This window comes from Loxodonta africana, chromosome 10, assembly GCF_030014295.1.
Source record: "Loxodonta africana isolate mLoxAfr1 chromosome 10, mLoxAfr1.hap2, whole genome shotgun sequence".
Lineage (NCBI taxonomy): Eukaryota > Metazoa > Chordata > Mammalia > Proboscidea > Elephantidae > Loxodonta > Loxodonta africana.
In genome coordinates this window covers 113,977,013-114,004,046 of record NC_087351.1, presented here as the reverse complement: position 1 = coordinate 114,004,046, position 27,034 = coordinate 113,977,013, and the positions used below count along the sequence as shown (strand labels likewise).

The 27,034-nt window shown below is 52.2% G+C and overlaps 1 long non-coding RNA gene across 2 annotated transcripts in view; it reads right to left on the bottom strand.

Moving 5' to 3' along the window:
- LOC111750190 (uncharacterized) overlaps positions 1-12,580 on the bottom strand; it is a 42,078-nt gene extending 29,498 nt beyond the window's left edge. For both annotated transcript variants that reach the window (XR_002785362.2, XR_010323231.1), the window contains exons 1-2: positions 12,370-12,580; positions 11,506-11,594 (exon numbers count right to left, since the gene is read on the bottom strand). This is a non-coding gene — a long non-coding RNA (uncharacterized LOC111750190). The remainder of the gene's footprint in view (positions 1-11,505; positions 11,595-12,369) is intronic.
- Positions 12,581-27,034: the final 14,454 nt, after the last annotated feature.

The window sequence follows — 27,034 nt, the reverse complement described above, 5'->3', positions numbered from 1 at the left end:
GATAGAGATAAACAACGGGCCTCCTCTCCCCTCCAGCCCTCACACAACAGGCACAGCCACAGTTTCAGTGTGATGTGAAGCTGGCGGATATAGCTGGGGTCCCCAAGTGGTCAGCCGGCACAGAAGATGCCACAGACGGAGCCCAGAGGTCCAGGTAATCCACTGAAAACTTCCATTTTTGAGGACGTTGCTGGTACAAACAGAGTGAAAAAGGGTGCCTAGGACAGATAGAATCAAGTGGTTTCGTGTTGCTCCACCATTCACCATGACTTTGGAGGGTGGCCTGAGCTTCCCGATCCACTTTGCTCACTGGGGAAATGGAGGGTAATGTTCTTTCTGCAGGGTTGTTGCCAGAAGTGGTAAAAGTCGAGCCCAGAATCAGGCCCAAAGCAGGTGCAGAAACCAATACTTGTTCAGACTGAATTGGAGAGGTTTCCTCCTCCAGGTCTTATAGCCATAGCTCTCAAAGGGAGGGTCTATGATCTCTGGTTATTTGGGATAAAGAGTGAGACACAAGGAGGGAAAGAGAGAAGCAGGGAGGAAAGGAGAAGAGAAAAGAATGTAAGAGAAGGGGCAGAGAAGGGAAGGGGTAAAAGGGAAGAGGGAAGGGAAAAAAGAGAAGAAAAGGGCCACTGTGGTCAGACAAGTGTGGGGGCTAGAGAATTAGGTAAAATTAAACAGCAGGCTCTTACAGCAAGTCTTCTCATGCCCTGAAAACGCTAGCTGCCCCATGAGTCTCCAGAAGGTACCTGTCTGCATTGCCCATGGTTCCTGGATGGTGATGTACTACCCTGCACTGTTCCGGAGCACGCACAGGAGCACTGTCATGCGATCCCTTGGTACCCCAACAGAGAGCCCCTGCCCACATAGCAGGCAAAACATAGCAGAATGGGGTACCGGAAACAGCATGGCCTGGGAGTTGGGCAGACTAGGGCTGCAGTCTTCACCATGCCATCTTGAGCAAGATGCCTAACTTCACTCTATGCCTCAGTTTACCCATCTAAAAAGATGCAATAATAAAACTCAGCCCCTCAGGGTATGTAAGAGAAAAAAAAAAGAGCAAATGGTTGTAAATAGCAAAGTGGGGTGCCTGGAGGGTAATTCATACTTATTAGTCCCCTTGGGGAAACCCTGGTGGCACAGTGGTAAAGAGCTATGGCTGCTGACCAAAAGGTCGGCAGTTCGAATCCATCGGGCACTCCTTGGAAATGTGTGGGGCAGTTCTACACTGTCCTGTAGGGTCACTATAAGTCGGATCGACTCTACAGCAGCAAGGTAGTCCCCTCGGGGGCCTTCCCTGTGTGACCAGACAATCAGCAAAAATGCTGTAGTCGTATTTGATACGTAAGCAGGAGCCGACTCACCGGACACTCACCTCATTCTAAACAGAGACAGCATGACGGGTGGTAGGAGGGCCTGGACTGGGGAAATCAAAACCTGGTCTTTCATCTTGGCTAGAAAGAGTCACTTCACCTTTAGAACCTGAGTTTCCTCATCGGTCAATTGGATCTATTAAGACCCATCTCCCAGGACAGCCAGCGTGAAAGAAGGCAAGGAATGAGAAGACAGTTGGTCAGCCTCTGAGAGCTGAAGCAGGAATGAGGAGAAGGGAGATATACTGAGGGGCCCATGTGTGAACCTTCCAGACACCTTAGCTCACACCCTAAAGAGTGTTTGTTCAGGATGCCCATCGGCCCTCCAGCGGACATTCCTGGTCAGACCCAGGAGACAACTCAAGAGCAGAGAAAACGATGCACGAGAAGATAAACAGAGATGAGAAGACAGCCTCACAAACACGCTGAGTTCTCAATCAGTCAATAAATCATCAATCCAGAAACTAGGCCAGGATTGATGACAAAGTCCTCTCTCCCCACCTAGAAAATCCTCCATGTTTTATAATTTGGCATTTCCTCAAAGCCTTTTGATGGAGCCAGGAACAAGCTCACCTCCAATCGTCATGGGCCACAGCTTAAACTAAGCAAGATTCACCTTCTAGAAACCAAAAGACCAGGAATCTCCCAGGACAGACACCTAGCGGCTTGCAGCAAACCTGAGGGAGCTCACCAAAGAGCAACAGAAAACAAAAAAAGTAGGTTCCAAGTCAGAAAGCGCTTGGTTCAAATCCGAGCTCTACTGCTTAGAAGCTCCACTGCCTCAGTTGCCTCACCTTTTTGAAGGGTAGAACCTGCCTCTGTGGGTTATTGTCAGGTTGACACAAGGGCACCTGCAGAAGCATCTAGAACAGACAGACCCACTGGAGGTAGAGGAAAACAGGTTGCCTCCCCACCGCTGCGCCCCAGCTTGTAAGCCAAGAGCTGAAGTCAGGGTGCTGAGCCTCCCAGGAAGGCTGGCAGGGCCCATTGGAGGGCTTGGCAAACAGCTTAGGCGTTTCCAGGAAAAAAGGGAGCCCAGCTTGAGGCCATGGAAAGCTTGGTCCCCAACGTTGAGTCAGCCTTGAGTCATGAGCTAAAAACATGCCTTTGCCAATTACAGCTCTCGGCAGCCATAATTAATACGGAGCTGATGAAAACCGTGTTTTTCACTCAACAGAGGAGGGGATTTCAGGTAATTAAGCCTAACCTCGTGTATGGGTGGTTTGCCTTTTCTCATGAGCTCTGGCCACCTTGTCCAGGCCCTGCCTCCAAGAAAAACTTAACACCAGCATCAACCAACAAGATGTGTTTGATTTCCAAGGATTACCTTTCCCCCGTAAGTACTTTGAGCATAAAACACTAAATATACAAACTTCCTTAACTGGCTTCTTCCAATCCACCAACTTTAGCCTCTCTGGGTGAACCTACACCCTTGAACCATGCAGCCATTCAGTATTTGCCAATGATTCTGCTCAGAACTGATGCTGGAGCCAGGTACTCTGGGGGGCTGCAAAGAAGCAGAGAATCAGTGTTTTGATCATTCATTCATTCATGTCCTCATCAATGGGAATCCACTGTACACCAGGCTCTGGGCTGGATAAGGAGCTGAGAACACAACTTAGAGAAGAGTAAACTTGAGATGATGATAGACATGAGTCTGATGACTTCCTCTTACAGAGGCCCTAAGGCCAGGACTTGCCCAAGTCCACCCAGCAAGTTCATGGCTGAGCCAGAATAGAAGCTGCATCTGGGCCTCTCTGCATGCTGGGGAGGCCACAGAAGCCCCTGCTATGTCTTCCCTGTCCTTGGACCCGTTGTTGGTGTTAGGTGCCATCAAGTTGATTCCAACCTATAGCGACCCCATGTACAACAGAAGGAAACACTGCCCAGTCCTGCGCCATCCTCACAATTGTTGCTATGCTTGAGCCCACTGTTGCAGCCACTGTGTCAATCCAACTCATAAAGAGTCTTCCTCTTTTTCTCTGACCCTCCACCTTACCAAGTATGATGTCCTTCTCCAGGCATAAGTCTCTCCTGATGGTGCATCCAAAATAAACACCTTTGATGGGGACAAGGGCAGCACCTCCAGCCCCCTGCACGTGGAGGCCTCTGCGTCTGCATGTCCAACAGGGATCAACTGTCTAGTGGCTACTTGCAGAGAGTCTTGCCCTGGACAGGCCCTGGATTACAGGCCACTCCTGTACAAGTTTCCCCAGGTTCCCATGACTCAGGCGGCTCTCCCAGGACAGCTATATTTTTTATGCCAATGTTGCAACGCCCAGCCAGATGAAGCAAGAGGGACACTTGGTGTCTGCCCTGCTTTTCCAGAGTAACCCAGGGCAAATTGCCAAAAACCGGAATTCCTAGGGACTGACTCCCGGCTCCCTCCACTCCCCACTCATCTTCCTTCAGCATCAAGATCCCCTTTCCCTTTCTTTTAACGCCAACAACCTCTACAGAGAAGTGGAAATAAAAATAGCAGTTCAAGCTGGCTGGATGGCTTGCCAGGACCCAGCACCACCCTCAAAGAGGGAGGGGTGCTACCCGTCTTGCACAGAAGGATACTGAGGCTCAGGGAGGCTAAGAGATTCACCCAAGGTAGCATGAAAAGGGACTGGAAGATCCAGGACTGAAACCGAAGTTCTCCCTGATAACAACAACATAACATCCAGCATGGAGAGCCCAGCATGTTCTGGGCACAGAGCTCAGTCCTGGATGCTTCTTACTCATTCATTCATCACCACCACCCTGTGAGGCGGAAAGCCTAACAGAATGAGGGGCAAAGAGGTTAAAGTGCCCTGCCCCAGGTCACAAGGAAGTGAGGGGCAGGATTCAAACCCAGCTCTCTAATGCTCGAGCAGCAATGCACACCATGAGGAACACTACCGTGTTCTTTCTACCCACCACCCCAAAGGGTTCTTTGGTGTTGCAAGACCCGAGCCCCCAGCTCAGCACTCGGGGCTCAAGAGCAGGTCAATTCTCCTCTCTGAGCTTCAGTTTTCAATCTGTGAAATGGGACCATGACACCTCCTCCCAGTAAATGAAGTGATGACAATGGGGACATAGTGAGGGCACAGGAGACCTCGGTCCCCTCTCCTCCTCTTCCACCTCTAAACCCCTCCAGTCACATATGTTCACCAAGCCCAGGCTAGCAACACCTCTTCCATAGACACCATGGCGATCAGCTGTTTTGAGAAAGTAAAACCCTTTCTTGTTAAGACTGCAGCCAGGAGGGGCAAGTCCAGGCTCGGTTCTGGGCTGCTGGGTGCCCTGGGCAAGTCGCTTCCCTGCTGGGCCATGTTGTCATGTGGGACATGAAGACACCGGATAAAGAGAATCGCCAGCGTTCCTCCCAGTTTTACCACATATGGTTCTAAAATTCGAATCAAAGTATTTTAAGTTCTCATTCCATAGACCAGAGATATAAATGCCCTCCACCCCTGCTTCCAAAAACCACAACAGAACATTTTTTATTGAGCACCTATTATATGCCTAGGAGTCTGGGTAGCACACACAGTTAAGAACTCACCTGCTAGCGGAAAGTTTGGTGGTTCGAAAGCTGGGTGATTCCAGGCGAACGGCGAAATGAGCACAGAAGCTGCGGGCACAGAAAGAAGACCAGAAAGAAAGAAGGCCCACCCAGAGGCATCCCAGAAGACAGCCCTAGAGATGTGCGTCCCCAGGTCACAGCCTTGAAAACCTTATAAAGCATTTCTACTCTGCACACATGGGGTCGCCGTGAGTCGGAATCAACTTGACAACAACTAACAACAATAATTACGTGCCTGACACACGAAAGATGTGACATAAAGTTTGCTGAATGGATAAACCATTCATTCACCACGCTGATGCTGGCATTCTCCGACAATAAGCGGATTTATGAACGACTGAACGTCCTACAACAGCAGCTGAGTGCTCTACCGGCCGCTTTACGGGCTGCCAAGGAAGGCACCTGGACTCCCCCACAGTGCCCCCTCAACCCGGGGCACCACCTCTGGCCTGAAGTAAGCTAGCCTGGGGCCCTTGGGGCAAACCTAGGACCTTCTCTGAGCCTCATTTGTCTTCCCTATAGAATGGGGCCACTGATACCTATTTGAAGCCGTTGGTTGTGTGGGAAGCAGGGCTGAGGAAGAGAAATAGCTTACCCCTCAGTGAGAAGGGGGCAGCCGGTGGTAGAGTGCTGGGAATCGCCAGTCGCTTGTCAGTGAGCAGAACGGGGATTTTGACAGGAGAGGCAGCACTAGCAGCAAGCAGCATCGGAAGCCTTCATTGCGCAGGGATTTGAACAAAAGATTTGCCCCCAGGAGAGGCCTGGAGAAACGGGGAGAGCAAAGGCAGGACTGCAGTGAAAAGAGGAAATGAGCGCAGACGTTGCGGGTGTAGAGAGAAGGCCAATAAAATAAAATAAAGAACCAAAACCAGGGCAATCCCTTGTGCTTCAGAGTAGAACTGTCCCATAGGGCATTCAAGGCTGTGACTTTTTGGAAGCTGGTTGCCAGACCTTTCTTCTGAGCCGTCTCTGGGAGCGTTCACACCACCAATCTTTTGGCCAGCAGCCAAGCACTTAATCGTTTACACTACTCAGGACCTCGCTGTTGCTGGTGGGTGCTGTAGGGTCCATGCATACCGCCCCCACCCCACTGTGACAACCAAAAATGTCTACACGTGTTGCAAATGTCCCCTGGGGGCCGAAATCACCCCCTCCACTTTTTTCACTCTGTTTGAGAACCACCAGTCTATATTAAGAGACGCATTCAAATTCAGGCCCTCAAGTCCCTTGTCTCACCCACTGAAAAACCATTAAGAAATAACAATAAAAAGGGAGGACTTTGCAGGCCGACAGACCCCAGGGCAAAGCTGCCCGGTCTCCCTGCCTCAAGGCAAGTCTCTCCGGCTCCCCTTCACCCCTCAGGGTCCTCATCTGTAAAATGGGAAAAGGAGGGGGATATCCCAGCTACACAGACAGCCAGGAAAAGACAAGGCCCTTCCCCAGGCCTCTTGTCCATTGAGTCGCTACTGAGTTGTGTTTTTTGTTTTTTGTTTTTTTTTTTGGCGAAAATTCTGGGTGACTCAGTCAACAGGCAGGCTACTGCTTCCAAAAGAGGGTGGGTACGGTGACGCAAGAGTCAGGACCCAGCTGGAAGGCCCAGGGAGGGTCTGAATCCTTTGATTGACTAATGGAGAAGCTCTCACTTTCTAGAAATTTCTGCGCTGGCCAGTGACCATTAAGAGGCCGCAGACACCACAGTTCTTCCTGGTCCAGTTTTGTCTGGTGGCAACCAGGAGGGCCTGGGGACCAGTGAGCGTCCACATTAATCACTCCTGTTCAGTCCCGTCCCTGCAAGTCCTTGGGCAGGCGGCCACCCTAGGCCATCGTTGCCGGTCTTGTGAAATTGTCCATATCATCCAAGGGCAGGTATTTTTCAGGTGGGTGGGAACAGGTGTTGACACGAAGGAGCTGGCCGGCAAGAGTCACAGGATTACAAAATTGGGAGGCTCCTGAGAAGGAGTCCATTTTGCTAAAGGCAAAAGCCAGGCCCAGAGAGAGAGAGTGAGTGTCACATTTTCGCAATTCAAGGAAGGCCTCGTTATCATACCCATTTCCCAGATGAGCAAATAGAGGGGTAGGCAGCTTTGTTTCTTGAGAGCTCGACCAATGAGAAGTGCACCTGGAATTGGGGCCATGTCTTCTTAGACTTCAACAGCCACGGCCATCAAGTCGGTTCAGACTCGTGGCAGCTGGTTGTGCAGAGCAGAACCACTTCGTGAGGTTTCCTTGGCTGTGATCTTTACAACAGCAGATCGCCCGGCCTTTCTTTCACGGCAGAGCTGGGTGAGTTTGAATCTCCAACCTTTAGGTTAGTGTTGTTGTTAGTTGCTGTCGAGTCAATTCCAATTCATGGCGACCCCACATGTGCAGAGTAGAACTGCTTCAGAGGGTTTTCAAGGCTGGGACCCTTCGAAGCAAATTGCTTCTGGGTGGGTTCGAACCACCCTCCTCTTCTGCTAGTGGTCAAGCACTTAATCGTTCGCACCACCCAGAGGCTCCTTAAGTTAGTAGTTGAGTGCAAACTGTGCCCCCCAGGAACCTCATGGCCGGGACCACTTGCTGGCTCATTTTTCCATCTGGCTCTGTACGGGGGTTTGGTTGGAGCCACCTCTTTGCAGGAGCGCATGCAAAGCCTGGGTCAAAGACTTGTTAACTCCAAGTCCAACCGTGTAATCCCACCTGGCGCTGAGACCAGCTCCCACTGGGTGAGGCAAGTGGGAAAAAAGGGTCATCTGGTAGCGTGGCCAATGGGTCCAGCCAAGACTGGAGACACATTGGACTCATTAAAAATCATTAGGATGGTTGCGTTCTGAGGTCAGATAAGCAGGATAAACAGACTCCAGGGGAACCAGTTCTGGCTTTTCCTGCAGCTGCTCCAACTCATCCAAGCCAAGCACCCAGCCAGCCCAGCTCCAAGGCCCTGCCGCCGGGTTCCGGGGTCTCCTTATTACTCAGCAGCCATGGGAGCTCCCTGCCCTGCCTCACCCCCAAGCTCTGTCTTTACAGGCACTTTGAAGACTTGCTTAGTTGCCAGTGACCTTTCTACAACAGGGCAGGGAGAAAAGGTCTACTCAAAGAAAAGGGTAAGTTTCCTCCGAGAAGTCCCTGCGCCCATGTCCCACCTCCGTCACACTCATATACAGATGGAGGGAGGCACTTTTCTTAGACAAATCACTCTGTGTTACACTTGCCAGTCTGTCTGTCCGTCACCACCTCGAGGCCTTGGGTGACGGGAGAACAGGGACCACGTCTTAATAATGAATGCTGCTCCCACTGGCACCCTGAGCCAGGCATTATCTTTAATCCTCACAAACAATCCTGCAAGGAAAATATTATTATCCTGATTATACTAATGAGAAAACTGAGAGCTACTGAGTTTAAATGACTTGCCCGAGGTCACGGTTAGTGAGTTGCAGGGACCAGCTGGGCCTGAGTGGCCCAGTTCCCACCACCTCAGCCTCCCCTCCTCCTGGCTGTATCCTAAGGAGCAGCCGCGACCCACACACAGTAGGTGTTGGCTGGTTGTTTGCGGAATAACCGAATGTGTGAGGGAGGAAGTGAAGAAAGGGAATTTGAAAACTTGCGTTGCTTTCTTTGACTTTTCAGGGCTGAGTGTGTCAGCAAGTCTGCCAGAAAGAAAACAGACAGTTGATTAAATGGTCTCCTGGATGTTTGAACTCAACGAAAACCATCCATGAACAATTTTGTGACTTTTGACTCACTCTTTGCACCAAAACATTTTAATTAAAGTTTATTCCTAAGCCAACTTTTCTTGCTTAAGAGATGGAAAACGGATGATCTCTGAGTACCTACTATGTGTGAACACACCACCTAGAGTAACCTCGTAAGCAAACCTGACCAGTGGCCACAGGGTCAGCTCTGACTTACGGTGACCCCATGTGTGCAGAATAGAACTGTGCTCCGTGGGGCTTTCAAGGCTGTGACATTTCAGAAGCAGAATGCCAGGCCTTTCTTCTGAGGCACCTCTCGGCAGGCTTGAACAGCCAAACTTTTGGTTAGTACTTATGTGCTTGACCACAACTCTGAAAATGGGCAGTATTGTCAGTTTCCAGAGTAGGAGACTGAGGTTCAGCATGGTTAAGTGGCTTGTCTGAGGATACTCAGCTAGGTGAAGCCAAGAAGGTCAAAGGCCAGGGCTATGTGAGTCCACGCCCAACCCCAACATCAGCCCCAAACACCGTTTAGCCCCAGCCAAGCTTTCTCTCTTGGGCTTGGCAATTTGCAAGTGGGCCTCTCTCTAGCATTATCCCTTATCCAACAGGTCTTCGGAATACGCACTCAGGACACCGGAGAAGCAAAGACACCAAAAATACGTGAATGAAGAGAAAGAACCCCAAAGTTCTAGGAAAAAAGCTATTTTGTTTTTGGCATTCATGCATGTTTTGTGTCATTTCAAAAGATAAAATTGCCTCTTGTGGTTTTAGTACTGTCCTTGTTTTGGACAGTGGGTGGAGGACGAGAAGGAAAATCCAATCTTTTCAGTATTTAGGGCCACTATGCCCAGCCTCTCCTCTCCTGACACATGGGCTTTGCAACTGGCCAGTGGAGGAAAGGAATTTCCCCTCGGCCAGTTTTGGGTGCACTGGGGTGAGGCTGAGGCCCTGAAGGGCCCATCTCTCTCTCTGGGATCTGTGCACACACACACAGACACCCTCCCACCCCCGAGCCCCAAGCCCTGGCAACGGCCTCCTCCCCTCCCGCTGTGCCCCAGGACCTGCAAAGGCAGGCAGAGAGCCAGACCGCTCCAGTCCCGTCAGGGAGTCCTTGGCACCAGGCCATTGCAACAACTGCTGGAAGCTGGCTGCTCCTTGCGTGCGTGCGTGCAGCCCTGGGACTGGGCAGACAATCCCTTGCGTCTGCCCACCTTCCCAGCCTGGCTGCCAGGAGCCGGCCTGTCTTGGAGATGCTGAATGGGCTATTTGTTGAGAGATCAAAGGGCCACCTGCTGGAAGCGCCCTGCTGCCTGGGGCAGGCCCAGGCCGTGTCCTGCCCCAGCGCCTGCCGCCTGCCTGCCCAGAGCCTGGGCTTTTCCAAATAGCCCACCTGGGCAGGGGCGTCTCTGCTCCACTTCCCACCCCATACCTCCCTTTCTAACAGCAGCCAACCACCGTCCTCACATGCTTGCTACAATCTCTTAAGCCTCCATGCTTCCATGATGGCTGTTCCCTCACCTGGCATGCCCTTCCTTGCCTTCTGCACCCAGAAAAGGCAAGCACGGCCTCAGGCAGAAATTTCCCCTGCCCCTTCAGTCTGCTCCCAGGTCCCCAGAGGCCCCCTAGGCACCCGCCACGAGAGTACAGACTGAGTTCCGTGGTCACTGCCAGGTTTCCCACTGGGCCATCGTGGGGAATGAGCTTCCCGTGTCCCCGTGGACAGGGTGACCACCACAGCCCTCCCGTGGCTGGCACCAAATGCTGGTGCACTGAACTGGAACCCACAAACACCTCCATCATGTTCCTCTCAAGAGAAAGTCAGTGAAGAATGGATGAATGGGTATAGCTCAAAGACATTCCTGGAAAAAAGTTTAGATGGAAAATATAAGATCTAATGCCACATAGACCAAGCTCTGCTACAGTCCTGGTCTTGGGCACCGCCTTCCCTCCCTGGAACCAATGCCTGCACCTCGGACAGCTTCCACTCTCATCTGCCCAATCAGCCCCTCACCAGCATCATCTTTCCAAAAGGCACTGCTGAGCCTGGGGTGCCTGGTATGCTGGGCAGCTCCCTGCCTCACCCCTCCAGCCCGACTTGCACCACTCTGCCCACACTCTTCACTCTTCACTCCAGCCATCACAGCCCCCTCCCGGCTCCTCACCCACCGTTCTCCCTCCTGCTCCAGGCCCTTTGCTCGTGCTGTTCTCTCTTCTTGGGAGGCTTCTACCCCACCTTTGCCTCTTTACTTCCATATCTCAGCTCATGACCTTCCTGACCAGGAAAGACCTCTGTTTTACTGGTGTCCCTAGCTCTGGCCATTGACGCTGTCATTAATGACGGGCTCCCTTGCTGAACGTAAGTTCTGTGTGGGCAGAACTTTCACCATCTGGTGCGTGACACTGGACACACAGAGGTGCTGGCTGCAAGCGTATGGTGGGTGAATGGCCACGCCACCTCGCAGCCCATCTCTGCAGAGTCACAAGGCTTTGGTGTACTTGATCACCTCCATATACTTCTGTCTTCTTAGCCTATGAGCTCCCGGGGGGCAGGGAGCATGACTTGCCCATCTGCCCCACCCTCCAGCCCACAGCATGAAGCCCGACCCATTGAAGGTACCCAGCGAGCCTGGTTTTGCACCAACAACTGAAGGAACAGCAACTGCTGGGCCAGAAATAGTTCATGGCTGGCCCTGAATTCCTGCCACTGCTCAGAACCCCCGAGTGGGAGGCCAGCCTCTGGCCCTTAGCAGGCTTGGCTCTCTCGACCCCATTTCACGTTCCTTTGGCACTCCCTGGCTCTTCCTTCCCACCTTTACAGAAATGAAACATTCTGGCTGCTTTGGAAGTAATCATGGCCAGCCAGGCCATGGAGGGATGGGCATCTGCTCCCCCTTTTGGCAAAACGTACATTTGTTTCTGGGCGGACAGAGAACGGCCTTGGACATTCTCCCCAGATGAGTCATTGTGCTCCGCCTCACCTCCAGCCAGACTCCCACCCTGCAAGATGAAAAAGAATTTAGAAATCAGACCTCCTCTCAGCTTCAAATCCCATCTCAAAGGCCCCCTCCTCCTGGAAACCCTCCAGGATTGCCCCAGTCCCCATGCCACACTTGACCCTGAGCTTTCACTGGCCCGCACCCTGTATGCATGCTTGTTCCTGGGGACAGGGGCTGTGGTCTCTTTCCCTTTATGCCCATTCACTTACTTAACAAGCCTGGCCTTCGCTCTGTGTCGCATCAGGCCCTGGGACACAGAGGTGAGTAACAGTGCCCTCCGGCAGCTAACATTTTAACAAGGGAAAACAGTGTGAGAGGGCACACAGGCTGGGAAAGCCAAGAAGCCACCTCACCCAGCCAAGGATGGGCACAGGCCAGGAAACCATTCTCAGAGGAAGTAACATCTGAGTAGGGTTTTAAAGCATGAATAGGAGTTTGTGGAGCCATGAAGGAGGAAAAATGCAGAGCAAGGTGAGGAAGAGTTGCCAAGTAGTTCAGTCTGGCTGACTACAAGCAGCCTGGGACAGTCCCAGGACGTGAAGGGTCCCCATAATGTATGTTAAGAAAGGTCTGCTTGCTCTGGTTCACACTTCCGGGCCCCAGAGAGGGCTCAGGCCAACACCCAGGACACAGAAGGTACCCAGAGCACAGACGCATGCTCTCCATTTCGGTTGGATCTTCTGCCTGCCGTTACATCCCTCCCTGTACTCTAAGCTTCTGGTCGCCAGGTCCATAGGTATATACATATTTTTGTATGTGCTCACGGCAATACTCACCACATGTGGCGCTCTGTAGAGGCTCACTAAATATTTGGCTCAACTGACAACTGCACATCGTGTTGGATTTGGCAAAGTTCTTGTAGTAACAGCTGCAACTGGCAGTTCTTACCTGCCCCATGTTGTCACAGAGTGAGCTGCCATCAAGTCAGCCCCTGACTCATGGTGACCCTACGCACAATGGAACAAACATTGCCCAGTCCCGTGCCGTCCCGGTGATCAGTTGTGGACTGGCCAGTCCCGTGCCGTCCCGGTGATCAGTTGTGGACTGGCCAGTCCCGTGCCGTCCCGGTGATCAGTTGTGGATTGCCCAGTCCCGTGCCGTCCCGGTGATCAGTTGTGGATTGCCCAGTCCCGTGCCGTCCCGGTGATCAGTTGTAGACTGGCCAGTCCCGTGTCATCCCGGTGATCAGTTGTGGATTGCCCAGTCTCGTGCTGTCCCGGTGATCAGTTGTGGATTGCCCAGTCTCGTGCTGTCCCGGTGATCAGTTGTGGACTGGCCAGTCCCGTGCCGTCCCGGTGATCAGTTGTGGATTGCCCAGTCCCGTGCCGTCCCGGTGATCAGTTGTAGACTGGCCAGTCCCGTGTCATCCCGGTGATCAGTTGTGGACTGGCCAGTCCCGTGCCGTCCCGGTGATCAGTTGTAGACTGGCCAGTCCCGTGCCGTCCCGGTGATCAGTTGTGGACTGGCCAGTCCCGTGCCGTCCCGGTGATCAGTTGTGGATTGCCCAGTCCCGTGCCGTCCCGGTGATCAGTTGTGGACTGGCCAGTCCCGTGCCGTCCCGGTGATCAGTTGTGGATTGCCCAGTCCCGTGCCGTCCCGGTGATCAGTTGTAGACTGGCCAGTCCCGTGTCATCCCGGTGATCAGTTGTGGACTGGCCAGTCCCGTGCCGTCCCGGTGATCAGTTGTAGACTGGCCAGTCCCGTGCCGTCCCGGTGATCAGTTGTGGATTGCCCAGTCCCGTGCCGTCCCGGTGATCAGTTGTGGATTGCCCAGTCTCGTGCTGTCCCGGTGATCAGTTGTGGATTGCCCAGTCTCGTGCTGTCCCGGTGATCAGTTGTGGACTGGCCAGTCCCGTGCCGTCCCGGTGATCAGTTGTGGATTGCCCAGTCCCGTGCCGTCCCGGTGATCAGTTGTAGACTGGCCAGTCCCGTGTCATCCCGGTGATCAGTTGTGGACTGGCCAGTCCCGTGCCGTCCCGGTGATCAGTTGTGGACTGGCCAGTCCCGTGCCGTCCCGGTGATCAGTTGTGGATTGCCCAGTCCCGTGCCGTCCCGGTGATCAGTTGTAGACTGGCCAGTCCCGTGTCATCCCGGTGATCAGTTGTGGATTGCCCAGTCCCGTGCCGTCCCGGTGATCAGTTGTAGACTGGCCAGTCCCGTGCCGTCCCGGTGATCAGTTGTGGACTGGCCAGTCCCGTGCCGTCCCGGTGATCAGTTGTGGACTGGCCAGTCCCGTGCCGTCCCGGTGATCAGTTGTGGATTGCCCAGTCCCGTGCCGTCCCGGTGATCAGTTGTAGACTGGCCAGTCCCGTGTCATCCCGGTGATCAGTTGTGGATTGCCCAGTCCCGTGCCGTCCCGGTGATCAGTTGTGGATTGCCCAGTCTCGTGCTGTCCCGGTGATCAGTTGTGGACTGGCCAGTCCCGTGCCGTCCCGGTGATCAGTTGTGGATTGCCCAGTCCCGTGCCGTCCCGGTGATCAGTTGTGGATTGCCCAGTCTCGTGCTGTCCCGGTGATCAGTTGTGGACTGGCCAGTCCCGTGCCGTCCCGGTGATCAGTTGTGGATTGCCCAGTCCCGTGCCGTCCCGGTGATCAGTTGTGGATTGCCCAGTCTCGTGCTGTCCCGGTGATCAGTTGTGGACTGGCCAGTCCCGTGCCGTCCCGGTGATCAGTTGTGGATTGCCCAGTCCCGTGCCGTCCCGGTGATCAGTTGTGGATTGCCCAGTCTCGTGCTGTCCCGGTGATCAGTTGTGGACTGGCCAGTCCCGTGCCGTCCCGGTGATCAGTTGTGGATTGCCCAGTCCCGTGCCGTCCCGGTGATCAGTTGTGGATTGCCCAGTCTCGTGCTGTCCCGGTGATCAGTTGTGGACTGGCCAGTCCCGTGCCGTCCCGGTGATCAGTTGTGGACTGGCCAGTCCCGTGCCGTCCCGGTGATCAGTTGTGGATTGCCCAGTCTCGTGCTGTCCCGGTGATCAGTTGTGGACTGGCCAGTCCCGTGCCGTCCCGGTGATCAGTTGTGGATTGCCCAGTCCCGTGCCGTCCCGGTGATCAGTTGTGGATTGCCCAGTCTCGTGCTGTCCCGGTGATCAGTTGTGGACTGGCCAGTCCCGTGCCGTCCCGGTGATCAGTTGTGGATTGCCCAGTCCCGTGCTGTCCCGGTGATCAGTTGTGGATTGCCCAGTCCCGTGTCATCCCGGTGATCAGTTGTAGACTGGCCAGTCCCGTGTCATCCCGGTGATCAGTTGTAGATTGGCCAGGAAATGGTTATCAGCAGAAATAACATCTGAATAGGGTTTTTAAGGGTGAATAAGATTTCGTGGAGCCCCGAAGGAGGGTTTCCATTGGCTGATTTTTGTAATAGTTCACCAGGCCTTTCTTCCTAGTCCACCCAAACTGGTTCAGCATCATAGGCACAGGCAAGCCTCCACTGACAGACGGGCAGTGGCCGCACATGAAGTGCACTGATTGGGAACCGAACCTGGGTCTCCTGCATGGAAGGTGAGAATTTTACCACTGAACCACCACGGCCCCCACTGCTGGGGGCATGGCTATTTCAATCTCACAGATAAAGAAACCAGGAGTCAGCAGCAACGTGCCCAGTACACAAGGTGGGCCATGGGACCAGCACTGTGTGACACTGAGTGGCCACATCCCTTCGTTCCCATTTCACAGGTTGGATGACTGAGGTCACCTGCCTTTCTCTGCAGAGAGCAGCTAATGCAGAAAAACCTCCAAGACATAAAGACTTGATTTGACTCGGCAGCATTTTCAGGTGAAGTGGGAGGGATACATGTCATTTTCCCACTCTTAATCTTTTCAACACGGATCCTCAAGGCCCCAGTGGCCCGCCGGCCCCTCCACAGCCCCCAGGCCAGCTTCCACTGAGGGGGCTTGAAGAGCTTGGGGGACCTCGTCCAGCTTGTCTGCTCAGTCCTGGCCACCAGGAAGGGCCTGGCACCGCTCACCCACTCCCTGTGTGGCCCTGGCCTGACGAGACGACCTCCCAGGGAGCTGCCTGCAGCCCTGAGGACTTTGGAATCAAAGCTAGCCACACCCTGCCCCTCAACCTCCTCCAGGCTTTGGGCTGTGAGGCCAGAGTCTAGGGCTCAAACGTGAGAGGCCAGGCCAGCAGCTCAGCCCTGAGCCTCAGTTTCCGCACTAGTGAAAGGGACAGAGGACAGGGGCCTGCCCTCGGGGTTGGGAGGCTGAGAAACAGCAGAGGTATCACCCAGCACAGCTGCATCAGTCTCAGGAAGGACGGTGCAGACCATCTGAGGGGGGCCAGGAAGATGCATCCCTAAGGAACACCCCTAGAGACTTCAACCAACGTGAAGCCGGGTTTGGGATGCCCTGAGATCATGGGCGTAGAAGACCCTGGAGCACGCTGAGCACACAGAAACCAAAACCAGTTGCCACTGAATCAGCCCCAACTCATGGCAACATCACGTGTGCCAGAATAAAGCTGTGCTCCATAAAGTTCTCAGAGGCTGATTTTTTAGACATAGCTTGCCAGGCCTTTCTTCCAAGGTGCCTCTGGGTGGACTTGAACCTCCAACCTTTCAGTTCACAGCCGAGTGTGTTAACCATTTGCCCCACCCAGGGGCTCCCCAACACCCGGAGGCAAGGGCCGATTATCCAATAGTACCTTGCTTACCAGATTATCTGTACTAAACATTTTCACATTTTTTCACCACATCAAAAGATTGTGTTTCAAGGTATGGCTGGCATCTATCTCCCTCCCAACCCCACAGCACCCTCCTACAGAATCAAAGCCTGTTTTCAAATTTACAGTCCCTGATAGGGATGGATGACCTGCTTACTTACTAACCAATTATGAAATTGTTCACTGCAGACTAGTAAGTAAGCACAAGTAAGCCCGTGCTTCCTTGGTTATTGGATAATTCGTCCCTGCCCAGAGGACTGGGAAGACAGTCCCTCAGGCCCAAGCCAGGCCCAGGTGGCTCTGATGGTTTCACCAGGCGGGGGGCGTGGTCACCCCCGCTGCCCTTCCACCTGCTTCCAGCCCTCAGTCCTGATGGCTCCTCTGGCCAGAACCCCGGGCCCCTCCCTCCACTCTCCTCTCCTGCACCCCTGCAGCTGCCACGGCCCCACACCCCCGCTAGCTCCTCCCTAGACCAAGACGGCAACCCTTCACGCTCCCCATCTCAGCCTCTCCCCAGTCCTGGCCTTTCTGCCACATTAAAACCATGAGCCCAAACCCAGTGCCGTAGGGTCTGCTCTGACTCAGGGCAGAACTGGGCTCCGTACGGTATTCTTGGTTGTAATCTTCACGGAAGCGGATCACCAGGCCTTTCTTCCAAGGCACCGCTGGGTGAGTTTGAACCACCGACCTTTAGGGTTATACCACCAGGGACCCAGAACACAGCTCTGCACCCCTTACCACCCTGCTCCACACCAGACGGATGCTGCTGCCTGCGGAATCAAATACTCCTCACCTGCCAAGGCAGTAGGCCAACCTTCTCTTCACCGTCAGAGACGGGAGGCCAACCTCCACCCACCTGTTCTTCTCCCCGCCCGCTTCCTACTTCCCAACACCACACCTCCGTGCTTGCCTCTCTCCAACCCACAGATCTGGGCCTGCTGCCACCAACCATCCCACCAGTCCAAACTCGACTTGTCCCTCAAGTCAGGTCAAAGGTCATGCTCTCTGTGAAATTAGACCAAGTTGCTTCACAGAGCCCCATTCCTGATAAATCAAACTGGCCTTGTCCAGGTGCCTGTCTGGCCTGCTCTCCTGCTCCTCCTCAGGGCCCGGAAAGCAGATCTGTGAGGACCGACAGGCCTCTAGCTTCCAGTACATTCCATCAGTGGGAGACTCTGCCTGGAGGTCAGAGAGGGAGGCATAAGGTCAGAGATGTCATCCCAGCTCCCTCCCTGCAGGCGTCCCCCCAAAGTCTCCTCGGCCCTGTCAGGAGCCCCTCCCCACTCTGCCTGGGTGCCAGAAATCCCCCTCCCTGCCTTCAGGCCTCGGGTGGCGGCCAGGACCAGGGCACCGGGGCGCTGTACTGTCTCCTCCGTCGTCTTCCTCCCTGCTCAGGCTTCGGCACTTGGCGTATCTGTGAAATTCTCCGCCAGTGACCCAGTCTGAGGGGCCCCCCGTTTCCTTCCTGGGCCATGCCCACTGTTGTTGTTAGTTGCCATCGAGTTGGTTCTGACCCGTGACAACTCCTGTGTGTCACAGTGGAACCTGCTCCACACGGTTTTCAAGGCTGTGACCTTTCAGAGGGAGACCTCCTGGCCTTTCTTTTGAGGTGCCCCTGGGTGGGTTTGAACCGCCAACCTTTATGCTAGTAGTCGAGCACTTAACTGTTTGCACCATCCAGGGACCCCAGGCCCATCCGCAACCTGTCCCAGAACAGCCATGTGCGAACGCCAAGCCCAGTGGGCCTTCCAAATGCCTTCCTCTGCTGAGGGGAGACAAGGCCATTTCTCCATCGAACCCCTGGGGCACAGCTCTCTCCTCTGAAGAAATAACTTTCTAGGCCTCTGTAGTGGGTTGGATAGTGGCCTCCCAAAAGATATGTCCACGTCCAAAATCCCGGAACCAGTAAGTGGGACCTTATCTGGAAAAAGGGTTCTTTGCAGATGTGACTAAGTGAAGGTTCTTAAGATGAGATCATCCTGGATTACTGGGATAGGTCTTAAATCCGATGACCAAAACCCACTGCCATCAAGTCAGCTTCAACTTATTGTGACCCCACAGGGTTTCCAAGGCCATAAATCTTTATGGAAGCAGACTGCCGCGTCGTTCTCCTACGAAGCTGCTCTTGGTTTTGAGCCACTGACCTTTCCGTTAGCAGCCGATTGCTTTAACCACTGCACCATCAAGGCTCCTTCAAATGACAAGTGTCCCTTTGAAAGGCAGAAGAGGAGAAGACAGGCTTTCCTTCCAAGGCAGCTTTGGGAGAACTTGAACTTCCAACTTTTTGGTTAGCAGCGGAGCATGTAAACATATTTGCAATACCCAGGAGCTAGGAGAGGAGGGGCTAGAGGTAGACGTGTCCCTGAGGCCTCCCCAAGACACCCATGGGAGAACAGGAAACCCTGAAACTGGGCGGATCACATGAGGGGCTGGACTGGGCTCCACCAGCCTCATGGACATCACAGTCTCCAGGAGCTGCCTGGGAATGTGCATTTTTCAAAGATCCCCAGGTGATTGTGCTAAGCAGCCAGGTGTTGGTGCCTAAATGACTTGAAATTCCCCCCAACTCCCAGTATGTTCTAATGACAATCAAGCTGGACTAGGCTCCACAGCAATGGGTTGATGACAATCAGGTTCAGAGCTGGCTCCCAGTTCCAGTTCTACTCTTGTTCTCAGAATAGCCCGGAAGGAGGTTGACAGGAGTGTGTGACAACCACCCCACACCTCCTCCTCGGTTCTCCTAACACGCTGTCCTCTGCAGGTGCTTGCCCCAAACTCAGACTTCATAAAGCTCAAAAGATTCTAGCATTCGGGTTCCAAAGGGGTGAAGATTTCATTGCAACACCCCGACCCACAGCTCCAGCATAAATGCCGTTCAAGTTTCCCAGAGCAATGAGGACAGGTTTGAATTAATACCAATATTTATTGGGGTTTAACAAGACTCCACACTGGTTTCTATCTCTGGGCTTTATCTGCACGTCCCTGATAGAGTTATTAAAACGCCCAAATGTAATTTTAATAATCAGTGGGATTTTAATTAGCACACAATAACGATCCTATTCAATGAGACTCCTCAGGTTCAGAAAGTAATTACTCATTCACGTCACTTAATTTGAAGTGTTACCACAGATTGGTATCTCCTGAAGCCACAAGAAGTTAGATCACAGTGTTTCTTGTTGGAACTTATAAATCGAGTTCACTTCAGACAGAGGCTGGAGTCCAGCTTGCCTGGGAGGAGGGGAGAAATGGAAAGAGCAGTAGCCATTTGGGTGGCCTCAGAGGAGGGAAAGCCAGTGTGGTCTGAGGAGAGAGCACTACCCGTTTTCAGCAGCGCCTCAGCACCCTCCTCCACACCATGTCCCCCGTGCCCTCCCAGGGATGGACGCTCACTACCCCATAAAGAAAGGTGCTGTGTGTACCCTGGGAAACTCACTTCTCCTGTCTGAACCTCCATTTTCTCATCTGCAAAATGGGCCTCCCTCCCTCCCTCCCTGCCCTGTCCCACGGAGCAGCTGACTGGGCACTGGCTGGACAAGTGCAGGTCTCTCCAGAGCACGAGGTGTTTAGGACTGGCCCTGAAAAAAAATCCTCTGGAGGCTGGATTCCTAGGACATTGGTAGAGACCCCTGGTGTGGGGGGCTGGTAGAAAGAGGTGGAGATGCTGGTTTCTGGAGCACCTTGGGAGGCCAGAGCAGCCTGAGCTGAAAGGATCAAAAGTGGGTGTGGGCAGGGGCTGGCTTCAGAGGCCCTGGGCTGTTCCCCACCTCACCAACCCACCACACTGCAGATGCACCTCCCCTGGATCCTCCATACCCTGCTCCCAACCACACGGGGTCTGAGGAATGGGCCCGAAACAGGGTAGAATTAGCCAAGAGCTGAGCGCAGGCCGTGCCCAAAGCTGGGTCTCACTGAAGTTAAAAGGAGAAAGCCTGCTTCTTGGGGTGTATGAGGGATCTGACTCCAAAGACTTCTCCAGTGACTCAGACTTTGATCCTTTTGGGGTTTTGTGGGTTAGCCCCCAAGGTCCTACCACGTCAAGAAATCAGCAGGGCTTAAGAGAGAGCACCAAGACAGTTCAAATAAGGAAAATTCATCTCAGGGGGAAAAAACTGACCAGAAAGCATGAAGGTCAATTGTCTAGTGTCCTGTCGCTCACTAGATCACATTCCCAAACAAAGACTTAGGATGTCTTGGAACCTGAGCCGAGCCCAGGAGATGGTGCCACCTTCCCTGGAGGACAAGGAAAAGGTGACCCGTGAGGAAGTCAGCCGTGGGCAGTGTTATGGGTTGATTTGTGTCCCCAAGGACATGTTGAAGTACAAACCCCTGTACCTGGGAATGTGAAATAGGGTCTTTGAAATTGTCTATCAGTTAGGTTAACATGAGGTCTTACTGGAGTAGGGTGGACCCTAATCCTATACGAGTACCTGTTACCGTGGAGTCGCTTCTGACTCCTAGTGACCCTAAAGGACAGAGTAGAACCACTCCATAGGGTTTCCAAGGCTGTATTCTTTACAGACACAGAGTGCCAGGTCTTTTCTTCCTTGGAGCAGCTGGTGGGTTTGAACTGTTGGCCTTTCGGTTAGCAGCCAAGCACTTAACTGCTGTGCCACCGGGACTCCTTCCGATACAAATCCTAAGACACAGAGGAAGGAACGATGTGATGCTGCGGCTGCGAGCCAAGGAACACCCGCAGCCACCGGAAGCCGGGAGAGAGGCGCGGGACAGATTCTCCCTCAAAGCCTCAGGAGGAACCAGTGTAGTCAATATCCTGATTTGGACTTCTAGCTTCCCAAACTGTGAGACAATAAATTTCTGTTCTTACAAGCCACCCCAAAAAAAAAAAACCCAAACCCGTAGTGGTCGTGTCGATTCCAACTCGTAGCAACCCTGTTGGACAGAGGAGAACTGCCCCATGGGGTTTCCAAGGAGCAGCTGGTGGATTCAAACTGCTGACCTTTTGATTGGCAGCCAAAGTCTTAACCACTGCGCCACCAGGGCTCCGTAGGCCATCCAATTGATGATATTTTGCTACAGCAGCACTGGGAAACTAGAATTGTTTTTGTTGCTGTTAGAACTGACTCAGGATGACCCACTGTATGTCAGAGTACAACTGCTCCATAGCAGCTGTTTTCAAGGCTATGACCTTTCAGAAGCAGGTCACCAGGCCTTCCTTTGAGGTGCCTCTAGGTCGGTTCCAACAGCCAACCTTTCAGCTAGCAGTCTAGCACTTAAACCATGTCTACCACCCAGAGACTGCTACACATAAGGTAACAGCAGGTATTTGACCTTCACTATGCAGACCTGACCCTACCCGTCTGTCAGTTTGTCCTACTGTGGTAGCTCACATGTTGCTACAATGCTGGAAACTATGCCACCGGTATTTCAAATACCAGCAGGATCACCCACAGTGGACAAGTTTTAGTGGAGCTTCCAGACTAAGGAGGACTAGCAAGAAAAGCCTGGTGATGTACTTCTCAAAATTAGCCATTGAAAACCCTATAGGTCACAACAGAATATTGTCCGACGGAGTGCCGGACGATGAGCCCCCTATGTTGGAAGGCACTCAGATACACAGTGGCCACAACAACAGACTCAAACACACTAACAATTGTGAAGATGGCACGGGACTGGGCAACGTTTTGTTCTGTTGTACACTGGGTCGCCATGAGTCGGAGCTGACTCGGCATCGACAACAACAATACGCAGACTAGGAAACTGGAATGCAGAGAGGTGAACTGGCTTGCCCAAGGTCATGATGATAATAACTAGGTGGCAAATTTTGGACTTGGACCCAGATCTGACCCCAGATCTGTGTTGTTTTTAGGGCCAGGCTGCCTCCTCCACCCTTGGATACAAGCTCTTTGGTGTTACCAGACGATGACCGGGCAGCATTCAGTGAGTACAGAGCAGCTCTTGAAGATTCTGAGGTAGAGAAACCACCCAAGTCCTAGGTTATCACAGACAAAACGTTGGCATCTACAGCTTCACTGGGGAGACGGACATAATATTTAAATAAATAAACTATAAACTGAAATCATCAAGCTTAAATGAACAGTTAAAGTTTGTGGTAAGTGCTACGGGGGCGGGGAGGAGCATAATGAGCGATGAAGATGGCGAAACATTTGAATTGAGAAGACAAATCAATGTGGATCACAACAGAATATTGCCCGGTAGGGCGCTGGGAGATGAGCCACCTCGGTTGGCGGGCACTCAAAATACACAGTGGCCACAGCAGTGGACTCACATCAGTCATCATTAAGACGGTGCAGAAGCCAGTAATATTTGTTCTGTTGTACACGGGGTCCCCATGAGCTGGAGCTGACTTAATGGCAACTAACAGCAGAACAAAAACAGGGAAATGGTGACTTTTTACCCTTATGTATTTTGGGGACTGTGGTGACCAGGATAAGGCAAATACAGGTTCCAAGAGCATGGTGGCCTCACTGTACAGGTACAGAAGAACAGAATGTCTCCAGAGTCAGACAGGGGTGGAAGCCCAGCTCTGCCCCTGACTAAGCTGAAGGACCAGGCAAGCCCTGGATCTGGATCTTGATTGGCCCATCTGTGCCTACCTGACCCCAGGTGTGGCTTAGACCCCTTTTTGGCTGCTTTCAGCACTGTGTCCATTTCTGTTACAGAGCTCGGCCCAATTAGTGGTATATGGGTTCTATTACTTATTAAATTCAGTCTCTCTCCCCCCACAGCCCAGAAGCTTCAAGGGGGTTGTTATTGTCGGTTGCCATCAAGTCAGCTCAGACTCATGGCAACCTTAGGTATAACAGAAGGAAACGTTGCCCCATCCTGTGCTGTCATCATGGTCCTGGGTATGCTTGAGTCCATTGTTGTGGCTCCTGTATCAGTTCATCTCATGGAGGGCTTCCCTTGTTTTCCCTGCCCCTCTGCTTTACCAAACATGATGTTCTCTTCTAAAAACTGGTCTCACCCAATGATGTGTGCAAACTAAGCAAAGCATTCTGGTTGTATTTCTTCTAAGCCTGTTCCATTCATTTCTCCAGCAGTCCATAGTATATCAATATTCTTTGCTAACACCACAATTAGAATACATCAGATCAAACTGTCCAGCTCTTACATGTATGTGAGGGGATTGAAAAGGCCACAGCTTGGGTCATTGTTGTGTTCCCAGAGCCTGGCACATGGCTGCAGAGCTCAAGAACTATCTGGAATGGGTGCCTCTCTGTAGAGAGGCTGCAATCAGACCAGGAGAATGAATGATGGTGATGACGATAAACGTGTAGGTGCCTTTTACTGAGCATCTATTCTGCACCAGAATCCCTTCTAGGAACTTCAGATTCTCCAGCCGTTTACTCCAGCCATTAAAGGAAGCTAGCCCATTCTGTAGGTCACAGTACCTAAGTGACTTCCCCATGGTCTAGCTAACAAATAACAAAGCTGGGGCTGAAACCCAGCTCCGGGGGTGGCTTTCTTGTTGCTGGGATAATGGATGCCACCCCACCAGTACTACAAATACCAGCAGGGTCACCCATGACGGACAGGTTTCAGTGGCACTTCCGGACCAAGACGAACAAGAAAGAAAGCCCTGGAGATGTACTTCCTTAAATCAGCCGATGAAACCCTCACAGAACACCCTGTTCCCTCCCCAGCCCCTGACTGTCCGGATGGGGCCCTCCATATACCCACTGACCTGGAGACACAGCCACGCACAAGGGAGCGAGAAGTGCAGCCTCAGCATTTCACTGACGAAGACAGTGGGTCCCAGGGCTGGGGCAGCCCGCAGCTGCGGCTCTGAGCTGGCCAGCCAATCAGTCCACAGCAGGAAGCACCACGTACATCTCGCCTGCCCTTATCTCCTGGTTCTGTGGGTCACGATCACCACATCTTATCAGAACATCTCCACCTCCAGCAGACACAGCCCGGCCGGCTCAGAACAGCTACAAGCTCTCCCACCAGAAGCCCCTGTCACAGCATCACGAATGAGAACAAGAAACCCCAAACTGGAACCTGATGGGCTGCCCCCATGCACGGCCTGTCCTAGAACAGAGGCCACAGGGAGCCACAGGTAGCAAATACATTTTCCTCCCTCTCCATCTAGTCCTGGTGGCACAGTGGTTAAGAGCTCAGCTGCTAACCAAAAGACTGGTGGTTTGAATCCACCATCTGCTCCTTGTAAACTCTATGGGGCAGTTCTGCTCTTCCCTATAGGGTCACTATGAGTCGGAATCAACTGGATGGCAAGGGATTTTTTTTTTCCCCCTTTGGGTTTTTCCATCTGGTAAGCTTCTAATTATCCTTTAAAATTCTAGCTCATATGCCCTTCCCCTGGAAGATTCCTCAATCATCTCCCTTCCCGCTCTTCCCTGCCCCCAAGCCTGGCTATAGGGTCAGTGTTGTGACAATACCTCATCCACTAATCTCCCTGGATGGTAATGATGTGGTTTTGTGTCTGTCTGTCCTATCATACCTTGGATCGGAGGATACAAACTTCCTCAGGATGAAAACATAGGTTAGTCACTTGGAATGAATGTAAGATTTCATCCCAGTTGATCTCCTTGGGCAAGATCACTTTTCTGAACCAATTTGCTCCTCTCTCTTATTTAACCTAAGGCTGCCGTAACAGAAATGTTACAAGTGAGTGGCTTTAAAGAACAGAAATTTGTTTTCTTCCAGTTCTGGAGGCTAAAAGTCTGAATTCAGGGTGTGGCTTTAGGGGGAGGGCTTTCCTCATCAGTAGTTCCAGAAGTTTCTGGAGGTTCCTTGGTGCTCCACGGCAGATACCCATCTTCCCTGCGAATCTCTGTGTCTGCCCTGCTGTTCTTAGAACTCAGAACCGACTGTGCTTAGGATCTACCCTGTTCTGCTATGGCCTCGTCACCATAAGAAAAACCTGTTTCTAAGCAGGTGCAAGGGTAAGGAGTCTACCACATATTTCGGGGAGGGACACAATCCAGTCCACAGCATTATCTATACAATGGGAATAAAAACAGTATCTCTATGTCTATGTTGTTGTTATTAGATCCCGTGGAGTCAGTTACAACTCACAGTGACCCTATGAAACCCTGCCCAGTCCTGCACTACCCTCACAATCATTGCTATGCTTGAGCCCATTGTTGTAACACTGTGTCAGTCCAGCTTGTCGAGGGTCTTCCTCTTTTTCACTGAGCCTCCACTTTACCAAGCATGATGTCTTTCTCCAGGGATTGCTCCCTCCTGATAACATGTCCAAAGTGTGTGAGACATAGTCTCGTCATCCTCACTTCTAAGGAGCACTCTGGCTGCACTTCTTCTAAGACAGATTTGTTCGTTCTTCTGGCAGTCCATGGTATGTTCAATATTGTTCGCCAACACCATAAGAGTTAAATAATCATTCCAAGAGCCAGACACATAGCAGCCGCTTAATAAATGTTAGTCCCCCCACCAACCTCCCACCTTCCCATGCCAAGCATCATGCCTGGCACATTGAGATGTTCACCAGTGCTGCTTAAAGAATGACTGCATGGATGGAATTAAATGAAACACTGAGGTTTTACTCAGTAGGCGATTTTTAGAAGAACAAGGAGAGACCTGACTCAAGGACAAGCCCCCACCTCCACCTTCCAGAGAAATGACAGATCCAACTACTTGCTCACCACCGCTGCTTCCTCTTCCTGAGCCCACAGGAAGACTGCATTTCCCAGCATCCACTGCAGTGATTTAAGGTCACGTGACTAGACTCTGGCCCATGGAATGTGGTAGAAACAGTGGGCACTTTTCTAAGCCCCGCCCTTAAACACTCCACCTGGTCCTCCTTGTTCTGCTGGTGGACTGTGAGATGGTGGAGCTGCATGACAGAAGGAGCCCAGCTTCCCGAGCCAGGGCTTGGACGACAGTCCCAACTTTGGTGGACTTAAACATGAGCAAAACCTACACTTTTTTTTTTATGTTAAGCCACTGAAGTGGCAGGTTGTTTGTTACAGCAGCTAGTGTTGCTTGTCCTGGCTGATACAGAAATAGGACTCAGAAGGTGGTAGAGGCAGATGTGAAAAATTCTAAATAAGGTGGCATCGGCTTGTCGGTCAAGTGGCAGGAGGTGAGGAGACAGATGTAGTAGGGTGAACGGTTGGACATCTAGGTGACACAGGGCAACCATTTGCTAAGACTATTGCCTACAACGACTTGGAGGGCAGAAGCTGTGCTTACTGAACTTGTAGCTCTAGGAAAGGGGTTGGACAGCAGAGCTTTAATAATTTGTGTACGTCAGCCACAGCTGGCTGCATCTGGGAAAGTATTATAAAGAGAAAGAGAAGCTCAGGAAAGAACTGACCGGTTTGCAAGCAGAGCAGAAGGTGAGTAGAGAGCCCAGAAATTCAGCGTTGGCACAAACAGTTTACAGTCGACTACTAACCTAAAGTTTGGCAGTTCAAATCCACCTAGGAGCACCATGGAAGAAAGGCATGGTGATCTGCTTCTGTAAAGATTACAGCCAAACAAACCCTACTGAACAGTTCTATTCTGTAACACACAGGGTTGCCATGAGTCCTATCAACTCGATGGCCATGGGTTTGATTTTTGGGTTTTGTTATGATGGAAGAGCCAACTGTTTTTAGTTAGAATAGTAGTAAGAAGTGGGAGCTTAAAAGGTTTGAGGGGCAAAAGCCCAGTAAATCTTTTCAGTTGAATAAAGTGACAAATATCAGATTATGGGTATGGCCACGTAACTCCAAGGTTGTTGTTGGCTGCAGTCAATTGGCCCCCAACTCATGGAGACCCCATGCACGATGAACCAAAACTCTTCCTGGACCTCCACCATTTCCATGATTA